The following is a 6,000-nucleotide window of genomic DNA, read 5'->3' as shown; positions in this document are numbered from 1 at the left end:
GTATATTTTGATAAACCACAGACATTGTTTATCAAAATATACCGCAATTTAAATTACATATTTGGATCTTTAAATATGACTAAAATCTAAATAATAAATTATGAATGCTAACATGCTTTTAAAAAAAAATTGACAGAACTCCTATATTCATATGATTACTGCTAGCAGTAATCCTATGAACCTATAGACAAATAGACTTTCTCATCGTTACTCAAATGAACTTAATTTGGATACCGCTGACAATAATCTAATTGACAGATTTAAGTGCTGGAGTAGAAAAAAGTACTTTATTAGTTCAACAGAGCTCACCGTGGTTTTATTTGATTGTATTCGGTTTCAATTTGCCTGCAACCACGAGCAGCGCGGCGGAATCGCTAACAACTGAAACGAGGCAGGTTCTCTTTACATTGCCTACGCGTATAGATCAATACCTACTGTGGGCTGGAAAAGTTACACCTACCAAAATATCACGATATTATTACACAAAGACACGGCAAAAAAAAATATATGTAAGAGTTCAGCGGAGCTCAAATTACCTATACCTAAGGTAAACAAAATTGTGACATTATCTGGGTAAAGGGACCTTATTGTCGATGGCGCTTACGGCGTTATGAGAGATGTTCGAGTACAAATACGACGCCGTGGGACATAAGCGCCATCGACAATAAGGTCCCTTTACCCAGATAACGTCACAAATAAGTGAGATGTTATACACGGTGTACTAGTAATATGAGGCATCAGAAATTTTTTAACCACACATTTCTAAGGGTAAATTAATTTTTTTTTATAGGCATGAGTACGTAAATTTATATGATTTCTTAATTATAGTTTTTGTATTTTTAGGGTTCCGTAGTCAACTAGGAACCCTTATAGTTTCGCCATGTCTGTCTGTCCGTCCGTCCGTCCGCGGATAATCTCAGTAACCGTTAGCACTAGAAAGCTGAAATTTGGTACAAATATGTATATCAATCACGCCGACAAAGTGCAAAAATAAAAAATGAAAAAAAATGTTATATTAGGGGGTACCCTAATATAACATTACCTACCTACCCTACATCTAAAGTGGGGACTGATTTTTTTTTTATTCCAACCCCAACGTGTGACATATTGTTGGATAGGTATTAAAAAATGAATAAGGGTTTACTAAAATCGTTTTTTGATAATATTCATAGTTTCGGAAATAATCGCTCCTAAAGGAAAAAAAGTGTGTCCCCCCCTCTAATTTTTGAACCATATTTTTAAAAAATATGAAAAAAATCACAAAGCTAGAACTTTTTAAAGACTTTCTAGGAAAATTGTTTTGAACTTGATACGTTCAATAGTTTTTGAGAAAAATACAGAAAACTACGGAACCCTGCACTGAGCCTGGCCCGACACGCTCTTGGCCGGTTTTTCGAATGCCTTTTAACCTGAAAAGTAAATGGTCATCAGTATAACCCCTTCCTATATCCGATACCGGATCGGGTAGGTAATGTGAAACGCTATTATAAATGCACATGGTGACTTTTTTGGTCGGTATTATACTTAATATTTTATCCATTTGGTAAAAGCAAAAAAATTGGTGAAAATATTTCTTAATTTCTATTGAAAGTCAATTGTTTATGTAGGTAGTATATAGTTAAATTAAAATATAGGTAAGTAGATAATTTGTTAACACCTTAATATTAAAAATTTGGAGAATGGACCTGTCATACCGATTTTTATCAACATCGTCTCTGAATTTCGGAAATTGGCGTCTATCGCAAAATCTTTGCTTTCAATTGTCACTTAAGTTTTGAGGAGCGGAGCGGCCAAACCGGAACCCGATAAAATATAGGTACCAACGCACAATGTATAAGTACGTTTGTTGACAAGTAACACCTATTGTTTGATACCTAAGTATTTTAAAAAACAAATGACATTTCTTACCACCCCCACAAATGACATTTCTTACCACCCCTCGGAAACTATAAGTACTACAGTGATGAAATTTGATGGGAATATGTGTTGTATGAACCGCTACAAAATTATGACACCCCCCATTTTTTTTTTTTTTGTTATACATATCAAGGCCTATTAACTATACAATAGGTACTGAATGCACTGATACCAAATTTACCATTATCCGAGATTATTTAAGCCAGTCGAGATAAAATTACATTGTACCTACTACCTATACTTGTTATTTGTAGTTTCTGTTTTGTGTTTATGAGTAGGTAAGTTAGGTAGTCACTATTAATTACCTAATATTATGAATATTATGTATAGATATAGGAATATTGCTATTACGCATCCCACACGTTGAAATCAATGATTCGCTACCTATACCCATTCTACCCATTCCACTTTATCTTATATCTTTATTATATTAAACCGGGGAAAACTTTGCTCTCCAGGTGAGTTTCAGGTATTACAAGTAATTCTAATAATATTAATCACGTGTTGATTCAGAATAAGTACTATTTAATCCCTGAAAATGCAAACCGAGCCAACAAGTATGAACGCGGATTATTTGATCTTCTAAATGACTTTGTAGTACCTACATACTAGTACCTTCTACTTATATGAATCTTTATAATATAACACCCAGATGAAAGTTTTTGCCCGTTTACAAAGGTATTATAATATAAGATCAATCGCGTAAAGCTCCCGATGCCGAGGGGTATGAAACCTTTCTACAAGTTGTAATGGTTTTATTGCTCCCCAGTACCTACACATACAGTGAGAACCCGCAAGCTGTTTCCATAACTAACATAGGTACAGACATCACTAGATCACTACTTGCGAAGATTTAATAATTCGGGTTTAATCATTTAATTGATTTGCATTCTTATTTGACCTCGAGGTCGAGGCCATTATTTTTTACATAAATTATTAATTTGTATTAGGGTAGCTCGGTGCCTACTAAAACATAATGTGTTTGAATGTTTATGCTTGTTATTTGAGCTCGTAAAAGTACTAACCTAACAAAAAATTACAGTTGATGAGTACAGTTTTAACAATAATCAATCGTTTTTGTCATAGGTAAAGGATGAATGCAAGCATAGCATACCTACTTATAATAAATTCTGATAAAAAATCCCCCAAAAGATTTGAAATAACTTTCTTTTATCTACTGCCCTAAATATGAATCCCAATAATAAGGAGCCGCGAAGCGCGAAGGAGGATAAAGGGCTCAGCGATGCGGTGGAGCAAGTTGCCATCGTATTGTCCGCGATCGACGGCGACGGCCGGCGGCGGGCCGCGAGCTCCGCTCCCGCGCTGCCTGCCAGCTGATAATTTAAACAAATAAAGTCTGAAAAAACGTGTTAAGTACAAATATTCTGTTATTTAGGCTAATTATGAAGAACATTATCCTGTCTAACATAATATAGTTGATAAAAGTTAAAATCTCATTAAAATAAAATGGGAGTTCGTACTTTAATTGTTTATATTTTTAGGGTTCCGTATCAAAAAGGTACAACAGGAACCCTTATGGTGCGACTCTGTCCGTATGTCTGTCCGTCTGTCACATTCCTAAATATCTCGAGAACTACTAATGCTAATCAACTTGAAATTTGGAATAGTTGTGAACATTGTGAACCTCTACAAATAGAAGGTATAATTTTTTTAAATTTATTAATTTTAATTGTGGAAAATGGCCAAAATGAAAGGGGGGCAAACTGTAAATTTCAAGTTACTAGGTCAAGTGGGGTATCGATAGAAAGAGCTCAAATTGAACGTAAATAAACTATTTTTTATAATTTTTTTGTTGTGGAAAAAAAAGAATTTTGAAGAAAAATGTAAAAAAAAATACCGTTCCCCCCCCTTATCTTCGAAGTTTACTAACGAAAAATTATGAAAATTTTAGGAAACATTGGTTTTATGCTAAATATTACAGGAAAACTATAATCGTGTTTGTATCTTGAAAACTTTTTTTTTAATTCACAAAAAACTTTTCAGATTTTTACTTTTAATTTACCCACCTTTACGGATGTATATTGTACTTCAAATTAATACGAGATGTTACGTAAATCATCTTCTTTCCAATAAAGTAAAAAATGTTTAAATCGGTTAACATTATAAAGAATAATCCCTGAAAAACCAACATACTACGGTCGCGCAAATTAGTTAGCGAATTTACCGAGAGACTTTTGTCTTCTAGTCAAGTCGTTAGAGTTATGTGAAAACATGAGATTATTTTAACTGGGGAGTTTGAAAGTTTGTACGGAACCCTCGGTGGGCGAGTCCGACTCGCACTTGACCGGTTTTTATTATATCCTTAAATTCCCTACCCTTTCTTTTATTCGTGAGTATAAGCGCACAAAGTTCGATCATTAAATATCATAATTAGTTCAGTTTATTGCATTTGCTGTCTTCTATAACTACTTTCCGTGCATTTACCTCCATCTTTTGTACTGAATTAATCCTTTGTTGTGTGCGGTAGGTATATTTGGTTTAATTGCTTCACAACCGGTCATATTCGAACCAGTGGAGCAGATAATTCAAACGACAAATATAATTATTAATTATATGAGTTCCTTTGAGCCAGTTGCCCCTTTTCGTCGACAAAAATTAATAAAAATATATAATTTAAAACACCGTACGTACCTACCGTCAACCAATTGGAACCCTACACCACTGTAGAACTACATATGTCATAGTGACGTTATAAATCACATTGTAAGAAATCTCTTACTGTCATTTTGACATGGTGGCCTAGGGTCCCAATTGGTTGACTGTACGTACGTACGAAATAAACGATAAACGTACTACGGTACTTCGCAATACATTGTGTTTTTTAGGCTCCTGTAATTATATTTAATAAATCATTGATCTAAGCAATTTTTATCATAGGCGAACCCCTTAACTATTGAAAAAATATTGACTCTGATAGAAAAAGTTAACATCCGACCGACAAAGTTGTGCATAAATACATGTATAATGTAAGTATTCAGTTGTATTAATGTTCTAACCCGGAGTGATATTTAAGGACGCCAGGAAATTTGCTGCAAAATAAAACTCACCCGAAAAAACGTGATCGGCGGCGAGTGGAAACGGAGCGGACGCAAATATCGAATCCAATTTGAAATTGAGTTACTCAGCTCAGCTGTTCTTTTGTATACCTACTTACTTGATTTTACAAACGTTCTGAATCTGTTTCAATTATATCAATACTGTCTTTAATAATAAGTACCTACCTAGCTAATTCGTAATATGTATAATTATTGTAGGTATTTATATAGCTTCGTTTTATTTATACTTTTACCTAAATCAAAGGAAATTTTTCATTAAATAATTTTGGTTTCAGTTTTAATGGTTCAAACTGTATAATGATGGTTTAATTAGGACGAGCACATAGTATATTGGTATATTTGAAATCTGATGAATGATGATTTGATGATAGTAATGATAATTGTGAAATTTTATGTTCCTCACTAAACTTCTCAAACTCTTCTTTAGTAGGGAGAAATTTTCTCAATTCAATGTTTCAATACCTTTTTCCTCCTTTAGGAGATGAACAAGTCCGTTTTCACATTATCCGATCCGATATCGGATGTCGGAAGGATTTCAATAGAATAAATCCAAGATGGCGCCTGTAATGTATGGGATATTGGGCCGACATCCGATATCGGATCGGATAATGTGAAAACGCACTTATGTAGTAGTAGAATACTACTTACCAACTTTTCAACTGTAATATACTTACGTGTTTGTTTGCGTACGTAGGTATTAGTACGTTTAATGCATTACATCATTAGGTACATTGATGATAGACGAGCAGAGTGTAGGAAATTGCGGCAGGAAATAGGTAGTCCATCGCGGCGACAGCAATAAAGCGGTCGTTACTGGAAGAAATGCCCCGAGCGTGTTCGGGTGTCCGCTACTACGGGTATACCTAATACCATCTTACATGTTTATAATTTTACGATTACTAAATATATTTTTCACTATTTTTCACTATCGAGTAAGTAATGTAATTGTAATCTAAACTCATAGTAAGTAGGTAGCTACTTACACTGTTATTATAAGTAGCTAGAA

This window comes from Leguminivora glycinivorella, chromosome 1, assembly GCF_023078275.1.
Source record: "Leguminivora glycinivorella isolate SPB_JAAS2020 chromosome 1, LegGlyc_1.1, whole genome shotgun sequence".
Taxonomy (NCBI): Eukaryota; Metazoa; Arthropoda; class Insecta; order Lepidoptera; family Tortricidae; genus Leguminivora; species Leguminivora glycinivorella.
Note: the sequence above shows the minus strand (reverse complement) of the source record.